General features: G+C 39.7%; 1 long non-coding RNA gene across 1 annotated transcript; it reads left to right on the forward strand.

The window, feature by feature from the left end:
- Positions 1–822: 822 nt before the first annotated feature.
- Positions 823–13,235, forward strand: LOC139040453 (uncharacterized). The gene is made up of 3 exons (XR_011494978.1): positions 823–1,777; positions 5,093–5,208; positions 12,166–13,235. It is a non-coding gene; the product is annotated as an uncharacterized lncRNA (long non-coding RNA).
- Positions 13,236–16,029: the final 2,794 nt, after the last annotated feature.

The following is a 16,029-nucleotide window of genomic DNA, read 5'->3' on the forward strand; positions in this document are numbered from 1 at the left end:
CAGGCTTAACTGGCCTGGACATCCAAGAAGGCTTCTTGACTCACGTATGGGGAGCCTCAGTGCTCCTCTAAGTGGCCTCTGTCTCCAGCAGACAAGCCTGAACTTCTTTCATGGCACCTTGGAGGCTTTGGGAAGAAGAAGAAAAAATAAGAGGAAGATTGGCAACAGATGTTAGCTCAGGGCCAATCTTTAAAGAAACAAAAAAACAAAAAGAAACTTGCATTCATAATAAATGTAGGAAAAGGGAGACGGCTTTGGATCTCCCAGACAGATCTGTGGCCTCCCTGGAAGAATCCTTCCCTTCTGCTATGAAAAAGCTGGCATTGAACAGAATCTTCCTCTAGTGTCCACGTGACCTCCACATGGCAAATTTTTGTGTTCCTGGACTTGATAAAATTAAAGAGTAAGAACCCATAAGTTTTTCTTTCCCACTTCAGAAGAGACCTTTGAGATAATAATCTCACTTTGAATCTCTCAGAAATCTATTAAAATCTTAATAGATTTTAAGCTGGTATATAAAACCTGTAGATATTAAACTGCTCATAATCTTTATAAACCATACACACGCACCTTGAACTTTTATGGCCAATGGTAGTGAAGGTGTTTCATGACAAAATAGACAGATATTAGTAGCACCCACCTATCTCACATTGGAAGGGCATGACATATTCCTTCTAATTCTGTTTGTGTCTGCTGAAATTTTTTTTCTTCTTCTTCTCCCCAAAGCCCCCTAGTACATAGTTGTGTCTTCTAGTTGTAGGCCCTTCTGGTTGTGCTATGTCGCACGCCCCCTCAGTGTGACCTGATGAGCGGTGCCATGTCCGTGCCCAGGATCCGAACCAGCAAAACCCTGGGCCGCTGAAGCCGAGTGAGCGTACTTAACCACTCAGCCGCGGGGCTGGTCTTGGTGAAAATTTTCGGTAATCATGCTAGAGTTAATTGAAATTGTAAGAAAATAGGAGTTCAGAGAATCTTTTGATTACCTGGTTCAGCCTCTTTGGTTTAGGTAATTGTAATGGCATCTTCAGGCTTACAGTGTCATTTTTTTCTTCTCCCTAATGGATTTTAGAAAGAACGGTAAGGGAATAGAAAAATCCTAGTAGATGAAAAACAACTTTTAAAAAATCATTCTGGTTAAAGTTCTGCTCAGGAACAATTTAGAAATTGGAAATCAGGAAATAAATGCTTTAATGATAGAAAATCTGTTTTATATTGATGTCTGATGAGATCTGGAACATTTAATTATTCTTAGTTGCTGAATTCTTCCGTGAATTAGTCATTATCCAAAAAGCTGAGGACTATAAAGATTTGTGAATAGACTTTTTATATTTTTGGTACTGTTCTTAAACTTTCCAGAAAAACTAGCAAGCTGGGATATGATTTGTTTTCTTATATGCTTCATATTTTACTCTGTATATAGTTTTATCTTTCAGCACAGTGAGTTTCTAGAGGAAATTCAATCAATAGCATCTATGACAGATTAACAATGGGTACAGTATTTTGTGTTTCTCCTTCCATTGAAAGATGGCAAGTCTCCTCTTGAATCTGAGTTTGCCTTAGAGATTTGCTTGATCGTAGAATGTTGCAGAGGAATATTCTGGGACTTCTAAGACTGGTTCATAAGAACACTTGCAGCTTCCATCTGGGCCTCCTGGAACACTTGCCCTTGAAACTGAGCCATGATGCTGTGAGGAAGCCCAACAAGCCCCAGGGAGTGGGCTAGCCAACAGCCCCAGATGAACTCCCAGCTGACAGCTCCCACCAGCTCGACAGTCACGTAAGTGAGCCATCTTGGAAACTATCCTTCACACCAGTTGGGCTGCTGATGCTTCATGGGATCATGATGAGCCCGCCCTGCCAAACTCTGCCCAAATTGTAAATTTGTGAGCCAAAAACATGACTGTTTTTATTTTAAGCCATCAAATTCTGGAATGATTTGTTATAGAGCAATAGATTACAAAACAGCCTGCGTCTCCTGGACTGATTTCTGAATCAATAGAAAAATAAGACAAAAGAATCAAGAGAATGGAAAACTAAAATAGTTTCTGATTTTCGGTAGTGGTTAGGTTAGAGGATTTGTCTTCGTTTTAGCACTAAAGTTAGTTTGCTGAGAAGAATCTTGAGTTTCTGAATTTTCCCACCTGAAGCAAAGTTGAATTCTGTGGATGCAGGTTACTGCCTCCCACTGTTTCAGGGAAAGAAAGGAGGAGAAAGATACTAAATCCTCCATGCTCCAGCCATTTGATAGATCAGATTCACTCACTGGAGAAACTTAGATCAATGACTATCACCACCAATCAGATAATTCACTCCACAGTTGTACAGAGAAATAAGAGTGTTCCGAGAGTTCAGTAGTATTTGGGGATAAATCCTCCTCATGAAAACCAGAGAACTGTGTTAAAGGCATCCTCCTCTTCCACTGAGTAAGAATTAAGAGAAGCTGTTCAGGGAGAATTTGTTTCAAATCCCAACTTGGCAACTTAATGGGCATGCGTCTTGGGTCAAGTGACTTAACCACTTTGAGCCTTAGTTTCCTCATCTATAAAATGGGGACATTAGCGCCTAACTTTTTGGTTCGAATGCATAGTGAGGACACAGAAGAGTGCTACCGTTGTTTGCAGTTGTAAGAAGTTAGTAGGATCTTTGTGCTTAAAATTTTAGGCATCCTAAAAGGAATCCCAAAAGAAAAATACCATAGACCTAGCCAAGTGGTTATTATTTATTTGCATTCCTGATAGCTAATTTTCCATATGAAAGAATGTGATCACAATGTAGTTAAGGCTGTCTTCCAGGGGTGATGACTGTGCTGGGGAAACGGGAGGTTTGTATAGCTATACATCTCCATACCGAAAGATAGCTGAACAAAGATATGCTTACTTAAATATCGCCAGACCACGCGATCTATCAGGAACACTGAGGCAGCTTAATAGATTATCAAAGCACAGAAATGCAATTAAGGAAACATGTTGTCTTCAGAAGGTTTGTTAAGATACCTGTGTGTGTGTGTGTGGTGTGTGTGTGTGTGTGTGTGCGTGCATCTTGTGACTGAGGATTTCAAATTCTTGATTTCTCCAGACTTTATGCAGATTCAAATTTGATGATTCATGTAAAGATCCAACCCAAGTTCATCTCCATGATGCTCACTCATCCACATCCAGACAAACACATGTATCTTTCTTTGCTTTGTGCCAGTACCAACAAACTTACTCTTAACTAAGAAGATCTGAGTGTTTCAAGAGTGTTAGTTTTATCACTCAAAGGAAGGCCCTCAAAGATGTCAGGTACATTCATGATAGCCTCGATCTTATCCAGCACGGAGCTGGTTCTCAATAAATGTTTTCTTGAATTAATTTTAGAATATTTCATAATATCCCATTTATAGTCAAAATGTTATCAAAATTCAAACTTGCATTTTTCTGTCTTCTTTAGCTAGAAAGATGTTGGTTCTCTGCTGGCATTGAGAACATCAAACATAGTGTTCAAATTCTGTTATTTATTAGAAATCAGAATTGTGTATTTCAGAGCTTAAAAGAAGGTATGGCAGAATCCTGAGAGGAAATGGGGAAGGAAGGTGTTCTGATTCTGAGTTTGTGAGTGGTTAGATACTGGGGCCTGTTAGAATCTACATATGGGGATCTTTAGCAGCATGTAGGATACTGGAACCAATAGAAAATGGAAAGGGTAGACATGGGCAAACCTAGAGCCACGGAGCAGACTAGAGGATCATTCCAGACTGCACAGTGCAGGAGATAACACTCCCAGGGATGTTGCAACTTTGCTTTGACCGCGTAAGTGTTTTCAAAACAAAAGCCACTAGTCTTCCAGTCAATCAGGCATCCCAGCGGCCAAGGAGATTAAGCATCCCATTTACAACCCTGGACATTTGTAAACACTAGGGTCTCCCTGGATATCTAGTCAAGAAGTGAGTAGCAATTGGTTTAGACTTGCTACTGTCACTTTGCGTGGACAGGGAACTGAAGTTACCATACGAATTGGTGGGAGGAAGGAGGGTGAGTACGTGTCCCTGTCACATGTAATAAGTAGGCCATTATTTCCAGAGAAACTGAACCATAAAATATTGTCACCAAAGTAATGTGACAGTGCCAGGTTAGAATAAAAAGCCAGAAATGATAACCTGGCCCAGATCACTACACCATAGATAACATCTGTAGCAGGGAAAAAAGATTAGCAAATTAATAACTGACACTGTTATTTACACCTCAGGCAAATGCATATATTTTCAACATATTTTTAGAACGTATATTATACTAGGTCATCAATTGCATTAAAAATGAAATATAATATAGACTTCACAGGCATTGTGAATTCTGTGAGACTTACCATTCAAGCAGAGAGTCCTCTCACGGACTCATTCTGCAACTAATGGCATTTATTGCATTCTTACAATGGAGCAGACACGGTACTTGGCGCTTGCTTGTAGGCGTGAGGAACTGGGATTAATATACGACTTAGACCTGCAACTAAGATATACAGCTATGTACGAGGGGTGGGTTTGGGAAATAAAGCAGAAAAAAAAAAAAGTTGGCAAAAGTTGTTAAAAAAAATACACGACTTAGGATACTAAAATTTAGTCTTAAAATTGAAGGTAATTCGGGTACTTACTAAATATTCTTATTGCACACATAATTGCCATTGCTCTTGATCTTAAAGGGTTACAAAAATAACAGGATCATTTTGAAGGACTAATGGCCATGTCTCATGCCTCACCTTTCCAATCATACCTTCAAATCTGATATCTTGAGGCCTCATCAAGTTGACTAACAGAGAGTCAAGTGATTTCCAGGAAATACATCCCTCAAAATTTTCTGAGGATTCCAAGGGGTCTTGCACGGGTAACTTGAATATGCTGTTAAAGCCAACGGCAGTTTTTACATTCAGGAAGAGTTCCACAATGGGCCAGAGAGCATAGCTGTCCTATGCATGTATTCAGAGAGAGTGATACCACTAATACCTAACATTTACTGAGTGCTTACAATGTACCAGGCCCTATTAGATACACTCGCCTAATATTTATTCATTTTCTTCCCACAAAACCCTATGAAGTAGATCCAACTATTATTATATTTTACAGACAGGGAAATTGAGGTACAGGAAGCTGAAGTAACTTGCCTGGATCACTTATCTTGGAAGAGGCTGAATCAATTCAAATCTAGACATTCTGGGACCTGGACCTGACTTCTTAACTAGGTACTCTGCAATGTGTGACGTGGGGCCTGCTGTGAGGTTTGATGCTGCTGCTTTCCTTCTGCTGAATTGTTACTTGATGTTCCACTGAATTGTGGTCCACACTGTCCTCACCCCTGTTTGGCTTGCCCATCTCTGAGTTGTTCAAGGCTGCAGCTCACCCTGCTGCCGGCATGCTGTTTACCATAGGTAAACCCTTTTTTCCTCTTGGACCAGCCTTGTCCCAGAGATTCAGTAATTTCGCCGATGCGTTGCATCACAGGGTAGGGGAGAAGGGACAGGGTAGTAGGAAAGGCTGCACAGGAGGAGTTGACAAGCGCGACCCTAATTTGAACCTGGAAGCACAGACCCCATGTGTTAGCACACCCTAACATTCAAGCCTTGTTGCCGAATCTGGTTAATTCAAGCCAATTGCTTAATTACTTGTACTGATTTTATCTTGGGAGATCACACATTTGTTTATTCCCCAAGTGTGGACACATTTTAAGGTGTTCTCCCCTGCCATGGGACTATGGAGCCAATTTGAAATCAGAGATGTAGCTAGACCCAGAAGTGTATCTTGGGATTCACAAGACTTTCGGGGGAGGATTGTACAACTTCATATGATTGCCTGCCATAAAATAAGTTATATCCAGTTACTAAGGAAACCAATGACCAAATATTAAAAAGCACATTCATGAAACGACAATGTATGTGCCTTTTTATGAAAACATTAAATATTAATATCTAGGAGCAAATCTGATAAGTATCATAATTTCAAACTCATTACGAACATAAATGATGTTCCAAAATGTACAAAAACCGCAGAAGGATATGAAAACATCTGATTTCTATGGTGATCAAGTCAGAGAAACTATTACTTTTACTGTGGTTTGTTGCCTACATTTGTGATTGAAGAAGATGCTCAGTCTCACTTACAGACGCCTGAAGATAAGAAGAAAATATTTTTCCACTGAAGTTCAACACACCCTGAATTCTATCATGGACTTCCTTAGGTGACATCTATGTACCAAAACTTGACATGTCATCTTCTACTAGAGGATGGACTGTGTCCCCTATATGGTAGCTTGGAAGAAGAGAATATAAGTTCATTGATAAATAGGGGCAGACTTTGGAAAAAGATACTGTGAGTCCTGCAAAACTGATTAGAAAGGACAGTGAATAGGGAGTTTTAGGTTTTGGTTCTAGTTTCAATTCTGCCATTAACCATCAGGGAGACTTTGGGCAAAGAAATTCTCTTCTCAGATCTTATCAGGAAAATAAAGATATTGGAGCCACTGATCTCTCAGGAACTTCTCTGATTTCACATTCTATTATTCCGAAAGTCTTTTCTTTTATTTGATTCCATGTTACCCATATTTATTCCTTTATGATATTAAATTAGAACAGAAAAATGTCATTTCATTTGCCAAACTGTTTCCCCAGGATATTCTTCACTTCAGAATTTACCTCTTCTTTTCCTCCAGGAATAAGGACATTATCTGAAATAAATGTTCCTTGCCTTGAATGAAAGTATTTATCAGCTAAAGGAGATTTTGCATCAACTTAGGACAAAAGCAAACTTAGACGTGAAATAAGCTATTTTCTCAGCTATGTGATTTTTACATTCCTTTCACTTTTTTATTTTTATTTTTTTTTAAAGATTTTATTATTTCCTTTTTCTCCCCAAAGCCCCCCAGTACATAGTTGTATATTCTTCGTTGTGGGTCCTTCTAGTTGTGGCATGTGGGACGCCGCCTCAGCGTGGTCTGATGAGCAGTGCCATGTCCGCGCCCAGGATTCGAACCAACGAAACACTGGGCCGCCTGCAGCAGAGTGCGCGAACTTAACCACTCAGCCACGGGGCCAGCCCCCACTTTTTTAATTTTTGAGTTTTAAGAGATTGTTTTCTCGTAGCCTGAATTCTCTTTTGAAGAATTCTGCAGTGAAACCATAACTAATAATAATAATAATAGTAAAATGGAAATGAACCAAACAAAATTAGCTTGCTGCTTTACTTTTCATTTTTATGAGAAGGTCAAGGAAATAATTCTTGATGATACTCAAGCAATGGATGGTCCAAGGCGAGGCTTCTCAACCACAGGGAGATAAGAGGATCTACCGTATGGAAACACAAATATCAGTCAGTCATTTGGGTTCTTGGGTTGTCTCCTGTCTGAGTGTGGCTCTTTATGAAATGAAATATAGCTTAAAACGAAGAGTACAGATGCGAAACGCCTAGTGCAATGCTTTGCACACATGAAGGCTGAGAGAGGGGCAGGGAACTGGAAACCCTATGGGAATTTTACTGCTTCTTGGTGTTGGCCTCAAAGAATTTGGGCTTTCTTGGGTGCCATTTACATACATCCTGTCACATAAGTAAAGTCCCCATTAGTAAAAGTTGCCCTTAGTCTCATTACTCACTCTCTCTCTAGAGCCAGATGTTGACTCCAGAAAGTATGCAAAGTTTATAGGAATTTCAGATTCATTGCTGCAAACTTGAAATCTTTCCTCTTTGAAGCTGCCATCATCTTCATACCCCTTACTTTCTCTTTTCCTTTGGGTCCTCTAACAAGTCGATTGAAAGATAAATCCAGCTCACTAGGTACTTGTACATATAGAAACATGATAAATATTTATTGAAAAGATACCTTTGGGTTTCTGATCTGGAACTTCTGATTTGTGACCCTACATGTAAAGAGCTTGGAAGTTTTCTTTCTGGTCTAACAACAAGTAAGAAGATGAATAAACTGAAGAAAATCAACAACTCTTCTTAGCTCTTCCAGAGAAGTGAGGTCACAGGACAAGGCATTGCCCCCCTCCAAAATTGGAGAGATAGAGAGGCAATTCAGAAAATTGTTAACTTACCAGAGAAGAAACTCTCGAGCAGAAAGCTCTTTGGGAACAAGTACAGGGCAGGAAAACCTAAACTATAATTGAAAAATTGCTGGAAGCTCAGTGTGGAAAAGTCTGAGAATTAAGAACTCCATGAGGGACAAGGAAGGTCCCTACGCTTATGTGAGTTTTACCTCTAGGAGCTCTGGCAGGATTTCACAGTGAATATTGGAGGAAAATTCTCTCATGTTTCTGGTAAGGAGACAGGAAAAGGAACCATTTTGAAATATGTTAGGGCATTTTGTTCGTCTTAAAAAAGCTTGTGCTTAAGAGAAACTACTTTACCAGAATCCTAACCTATTGAGGTTCTATCAGAGTCTAACTACCTGGGGAAGGGATTTCCCAGCCCTCTTTTGCCATCTTGTCCCCCCTAAGGGGGAGGTAGAATTAAGAAGCACTTGTGAAGTTCACAGCCCAACAGCACAGGCTCACTAAAAGACTAAGACCTGCTTACAGGACTAAGAAACGCTTCCCTTCCCCTCGTACCTTGCCACCACGTCACTAAAGCCCTATTTACTGGGGTTCTTCTTATCCATTCTGTCACGTCCTGCTTTCAACAAGAAGTTAGAAGGCATAATAAACGGCAAAAAACAAACACACTTTGTAGAGACAGAGAGAGCATCCGAACCAGACTCAGAAATCAGAGGGATGTTGGGATTATCAGACCAAGAATTTAAAACAACTTTGGTTAGTATGCTAAGGTCTTTAATGTGAAAGGTAGATAGAATACAAGAACAGATAGATAATTTAAAAAAGAGATGGAAATCTTAAGAAAGACTCAAAAAGAAATGCTAGAGATAAAAAACACCATAATAGAAATGAAAATGTCTTTTACAGGCTCAGTAATAGACCAAACATGGCTGAGGAAAGAATCTCTGAAGTTCAAGATATGTCAATAGAAACTTCTAAAACTGAAAAACAAACAGAAAAATGATTGGAAAAAATATAGAACAGAATATCCAAGAAGTGCGGGGCAATTACAAAAGGTGTAACATATGTGTAACGGGAATACCAAAAGGAGAAGAGAGACAGAAAGGAAGAGAAGAAATAGTTGAAGCAAAAATGACTGAGAATTTCCCAAAATTAATCTCAGACATCAAGCCACAGATCCAGGAAATTCAGAGAACACTAAGCAGGATGAATACCAAGAAAACGACACACAGGCATATCGTATTCAAGCTGCAGAAGATCAAAGATGGAGAAAACATTTTGAAAGAATCCAGAGAGGGAAAAAAACATGCCTTACTTATAGAGAAGCAAAGATAAGAAACACATGTGACTTCTCTTTAGAAATCATGGAAGCAAGAAGAAGTAGGAATGAAATACTTAAAATGCTGAGAGAAAAGAGCTATAATTGTACTTCCTGAATGTTCTATTTAGGAGTATGCAAACTTGAATTTGCAATAAGGACCATGGAGTTAGTCAGAACTGGGTTTGAATTCCGCCTTTGCAGTAGATGATTACAAAAATGACCACAGTTGTTCTTGCTTTTGTAGACCTGTGCCCTTTGCAGCCCTTCCTATCTATTTTCCAACCCTTGAAGCTGAGCTGGCATACTGACTTGCTTTTACTAACAGAGAGTGGTAGAAAGCATGGAGTCAGTTCCAAGCAGAGCCCTCAAGAGGTCTTGCACATATCTGTGGGCTCTCTACAGACTGCCTACAGAGACTCTGTCTCATGTAAACGGAGCTGAGTCAGCTCAGTTGTTCCAGCTGAGTCCCAGAGATGAGACAGACCAGCCGAGATCAGCAAGGCTGCCTACTTGACCCACAGCTGACTTGAGATGCATGAGGAATCCCTAAAAGAACAGAGGAACTGCCCAGTCAAAGCAAACCAGAGTCAATCTGAAGAATGGGAGCTAAGTAAATGATGATTGTTTTAAGCTAGTAAGTTTCGATGTGGTTTGTTATGCATTGTTACTATGTTAGTAACTATCTGATACAGTCTTTGTCACTTACCAACTGCGTCCTTGCACAACACACTGCTCTCAAAATCTAGGTTTCTTCCTCTTTTAATTGAAGTTAATATTAAGACATATCTCATAGGATTATTGTGAGATGACGTGACGGGATGTATGTAAGTGCACAGAGGAGGAGCTCATTATGAGCTAGTTGTTACTATTATTTTCTTCCCCACTGTGAATGAACCACTGTCAACAAGGCTTCTGTCAGAGGCCTTTTGCTCTTCCTGACTGATGCTTTGGGTCTGAGCTCCCTTTTGTGCAACAAATAAATCCAAAAATATTGCCTTACCAGAACATGGTGCAGTTAAGTCAGGAACTCTGAAATTGGATAGTCAGTTCAAATCCCTGATATACTATTTTCCAGCTTTGTGAACTTGGATAACTTAATTTTTCCAGGCCTCAGTTTCTTCACTTATAAAATGGGGCTAATAATAATACTTGCCTCCCTCAGTTGTTACTAACATTATCAAATGACACACATCTAAAGGGCTCGGAGCTATGCTTGATACGCAGTAAGCATTCAGAAGTACTTGGTAAATATTATATATTACTGTCATTATCATTATCATCATTATTATTATTATTATTATTGAGATTTTAGAATTTTCTGGAGGTCAGTCAAATCCCAGGCTTGCCCCATGTGAAATTCTGCAAGAGTTTCTGCATTAAGCAGAGAAGTATTCAGTCACTGCTCAGCCGTCCATAGGTTGGTGGCCATTCACTAGAGTTCAGCCATCTGGCAGGAAGCTGGTGGATGCTCTGAGTCTTTACATGCTGTCATAGTGAACAACTGGTCCAGAAAAAACAGACTATAAAGATTCCGAAGGGAGCCAAGAATGAGAAATGAGAACAACCCATGGCACTGAGCAAATGGCACTAGCTAATATGGATATGAACTTGAGTTCAGCCTCTGAATAAAGAACTAAAAGCCAAAAAATACAACTGCTAATGGGACTAGGCTGGTTTGGAGGGAGCTGGACCCAGAATCCAGCTAAGCCGAAGGGTTTGAACCTTTATGATGGACTATAACATTGTCGGAAAAATTCACTGATGTAGCTTTAAAAGGAGGCACTTTATACTTAGTGGTATGAAATATAAGGGAGGGGTTATTTTTGGTGTTAAGAATAATAGGCTTTTAAGTCTGACAGAACTGGGTTTGATTTCTGTCTTTCTCATTTCACTGCTGTGTGACCTTGGACAAGTTTCTCCATCCCTCTGAGTTTCAGTTTCTTCATTTATAAAATTAGGATAATAATTCCTCTCTGATAGAGCTAATGAAAGGACTAAGTCACGTAAATGTGAAAGAGCTTAACAGGGTCTGGCACCTGATAAGCACTTAAAAAATGCTATGTGTTACTGTTATTATTGTTTTTAATGAAACACCATCTGCCAACATTTTTGTATTGCCAGAATCTCCTTCTTGGGTTACCATTTTCTCTTGCCTCGTATGCCCTGGTTTGATCTTTCACTTCTTTTATGCACTCCACAGAGCTTTTGACATCTGCCCTTCTGATATCCAACTAATGACTGGGACATCACACAACTCATTGATCACCTCCTGGGCTGACTTTGACATTGGGCATCTGCATCATTTTTACTCGCTTGTTCAAGGTTTTCATTTCATTATGCCCTATCCCTGAGAGTGGACAAGAGGTCAGAGAAATCAATGAGTCCTAAGGGGTCGTCTAAGGTTGAGAGATGCTGTCAGGAAGACAAGGAGTGGGTCAACAAGGGCAGGGGGGCAGAGAGTGAGATATTAACTGGCAATGTGGAATGAGTGCTTTTCTAAAAGGACTAAGAAACATTTTCTCTAAGTGTTTTATACTGTGAACTAGGTTAAGTCAGACATGGGCTCTTAAATTAGGGACAGAAGTTTGGTTTACTTCGTGTTCAGGGATTTTTCTCTGCTTTTTTCAAGTTGATTATGATAATTAAAAAAAAAGGCAAGTTAGGATACGGGGCTTCTCAGGCCATGATAATACAAAGAAATAGGCTTTTCTATACAGTTGATTTGATTTCCTTCCCTCCTTCTCTTCCACTCTGCCACATTATCTCTTTTGAAACTGGATTATCAGAGCTTGTTTTCAGGTTCAATCCCATTAACTCCAATTTTCTTCTTTTAGTTGTAGGTGCCAGGCAGTCTCTGAGGAGTTGTTGATAGATGAAGAAAGAGTCCTGTTCACAACCAAGAAAGCAAGGTACCAGTGAGATTCATTGTGGGCCAACAGTGTCACCTTTCTACAAAAAGATACGATTCGTATAACCGGGTCAACCCATCATCATTCTCAGAGCAACAACAAACTTCCCTCAGGATCAAAGATGATCACTTCAAGGTTTTGGAACTGTGCATTACTGTGCTGAAATAACGATGAAGCTCATACATGTAAAAATAGATGGATTAGGTAGAAAACATAGTTTTATTTCCACTTCAACTATAACATTCCTTCCCTGATTTTCTAAGAGTTGTGCCTCTGCAGCACGGTCTGGGGATTTATTCATTTTTTACACTGTGTTTCTCTCTGGTGTATTTCTCTTGCAGGACTTCTGGGAATTTGGGAAATAATGAAATTTGGTTCCGTATGATGTTCATAGACAAATGCAATGGTAACTAAGGATGTGTCACTGCTTTATATTAAAATGCATCATTTCTTTGCTTTTAACCGAGGGGTGTTTCTTGTAGGATATGCTAATTCCAAGACAGATAATCATAATAAAATTTTGTCAAATGCCACAGCTGAGAGAGTTCCTATAAAACAAATGAAGGTTCTCACTAGCCCATTGTCATTCAGGCATGTTCTCTAAGTCCTGCTCCTCAACCTCAGTTTTGGTGGATGACTTGGGCTGAACACATCCACGTGCCTGTTGAATAGTGACATAGCTTCTTCGGGGTTTCAGTTTCTTTATCTACAAAATAAGGATATTAGTAGTGCTCTTTCAGAGGGTAGTTTTGAAGAGAAAATGAGATAATCTATGTCAAGTAATGACATACAGGTAATACTCCCCTGATAAATGATAGGTATTATTACTACTATTGTCAGTGAACATAAGTGAGGCCATCTTGTTACACTAAATGACCCCAGCCCCTCCTCTGTGTGACTACTCGCTGCTCTGCACATATAAAAAATTCACATGCTCTCCTGATTTATGGTCTCCGCTTACATATGTACTCCCTTATAGCTTGATAATTTAAAACTTTCTTCTATGAATTTCTCTCTAGGAACAGACTGACCACAGGTGGGAGACACACCTACAAGATATTCATCATCACTGACAGAAGAAAAGAACAATGAAAGACCCTGGAATCCGTCATGCCTGAAGGCTGACATTTCTAAACCCTCTCCTTACTGTCCACTTTCCCTATATAATTGCTTCAAGATTCTGTAATCCTTGAAGATGGTTTTTTTGAGACATTAGTCTACCATCTTCCTGATTATGCTGGCTCATAAAATTAAAACTTCCTTTCTCCATTCCTAACTTGTTGTAATTAATTGACTCAGATTATGGGGAGAAAAGTGAACCCATTGCTCAGTTTCACTGTCAATTCAACTTATGGTTGATTGATACATAATTGAAAGGTCATTGGCTTTAGTTAGAGATGCAGTGTGTAGCCTTACAGCAGATTGGAATTACACAGTTTAGCTGGAGATTGAGTTGATCCTTACTGGTGGGACTAGTAAGAGAAATTGCACCCCCCAAAAAAATCATTTTAGAAGGAAATGCTAGCTTGTCCAGATATTTCTGAGTAATTCATATGGGCTATTCCATTGTAAACATATTTTAAAGCTCTACTTTGTAAAAACTGTAGCTTTTATCTTCTTGAAAGCACAGTTTTAACTCTCAGAGCTTAACTTGGTAAACTTGACAGTAATGACCAAGTTGGTAACATTTTCACACTAATCTAATCTGGAAAGTGCCTCTTTCCTCAGATAATTTTAGCTATTTGGCTTGAAAAGTAAACTAGGGAATAAGCTATTCTATTCACAACATTGCTGTGTGGTGGTTCAGAGCACCCACTTAGGTAATAATAATCGTATTACTATACAGATATTCTATCCTCAAAAGCGGGCTAGGTCTTAGGGAAATAAAATCGTTTCTCTGCCCTCAAGGAATTTACAGTCTTGTGGACAGAGGTACTAATAAAGATTGTCATGTAGCAGGAGACAGACTACAATCAAGTCTTGTACAGATACAAATAGGAAGAAGGAAAAACAAGGTTTGACTTAGACACAACTAAAAGTTATGTTATAGGAGCATAAAATTATATATTTTGACCCAGAAAGGATTTTGGAAAATATCAAATCTAATTAAAGTAGGCGTCATTTAAAACCATGGCTAAAACCTCAGAAACAGCAGGAAAACTCTTTGAGACTAGAAATGTCCTTATTGTGTCTCTTCGTTTTTCTTTATTTCAGTGTAATAAAGGGCTTCTGCTTTCAAGAGAAGGAGAAAACTATGTGCTACCACCAGGGTCATGGTGAGCTTTCAGGGGCCAGAGTGGTCAGAATTCATTGAGAGCATCTTAGGCGAGAGATGGAACACCATCGGCTCCAGAAGGCAACTGGGTTCCTTTACAATGAGCTGCCCAGTGAATGGTGAATAAAATGAACTGCCCTTCCTTTTCTTTCTGTGTATTGTTGTTGGTTATTACTTTTTACTCATTGATTTATGGTCTTTGGCTCACATTTCTGGTTCATCTCTTAGACTTCAGATTTATATCTCCTTTCCGTAGTGGCTCTTGATGGTTCCTTGTGGAATCATCATCATCCCAATGAACTCTTGAAGGCCTGCCCTCACATCTCTAATCCTCACACACTCCATCCAGAGTAGGTTTTATCACCAGTTTATAAAAGAAAAAAAATTAAGTGACTTGCTCAAAGTCTTACAGTAAGGGGCTGAGCAGATATTTGAACCTGGGTACATGTAAAATTTATGGATCTTTTTCTTCCTCCTCACAGTACTACTTCTACATAAGTGACTCTCAGTGCCACCTCTGCCTGCCCCAGGCTGCTGTGTCTGACACCTAATTAGCTGCACATTCTTGTTGATGACTGAGTATATCCCGGAGTCTGCTTGTGGCAGGAACTCAGGCAGGGATGCACCATATGCTCCAACAAGAACCGCAGAGGGAGTCAGATATACAAGCCCCTGCATCAATATGAAGGCAACTTGGACAAAATCAGAATTCCCTTATTTTTGGCCTAACTTGTGATATTATGGCTGTGTCAGCCTATTATTTGGAAGTAAGACAAGCTACTTCACACAAGCCTCACCGGGCAGAGACTCACTTTCTCCTGAACGTTCTCCAGGTCAGGGGCCCGGCAAGGGCATTGCTGTTTCATTTGCTGAATGTGAAAGGCAGCCTCAGGAAGGGCATTTCCTGCTCCAGCCTCCGCTCATGCAGCCATAGTATTTACTGTCACCATTGATCACCACATATGCATGGAGAACAAACAGGTCATATGATTAGCACGGTGTGCTGGAGGCCATAATTCACGAGTGTGGGGCTAGAGTCAGCTTGGTTTATGTCTAGCCTGAACATGTAAACTGTCTCCCTCTGTCAGATATGGTGATTTCATTATGAGTGTAATGTTGAATTGTGTTTGCTGTGCATCAAGCTAATGAATAAATAAATCCAAACAGTAATTGAATTTTTTGCATTAATGATAAGCATTCCTTGTAAAGAAAAAGAAAGAACATTCAGCAGGACAATAAAAGTAGTCCAGGGTAAGGTAGCATTCTGGCATGATTTATCTTACCAGAGGGCTGCTTTGTGGTAATGAAGACGAGAGCAACTGAAGATGAAAATGCCCTTAGCATGTCTATTCCATGGAGAAGCAAAGATGGAGGAATGCAGATGTTTTCTGAGTAAGATTCCTGTCCTGTCTTCTCCGTATAAATTTTCACTTGCCTGGAATCCTCTTTGCCTGGGAGACAATGGAGTTTAGTTAGTGTGAAGACAGCTTCTGGAGACGTGGGGACCTCGTGTA

This window comes from Equus asinus, chromosome 17 (genome assembly GCF_041296235.1).
Source record: "Equus asinus isolate D_3611 breed Donkey chromosome 17, EquAss-T2T_v2, whole genome shotgun sequence".
In the NCBI taxonomy this organism is placed as follows: domain Eukaryota; kingdom Metazoa; phylum Chordata; class Mammalia; order Perissodactyla; family Equidae; genus Equus; species Equus asinus.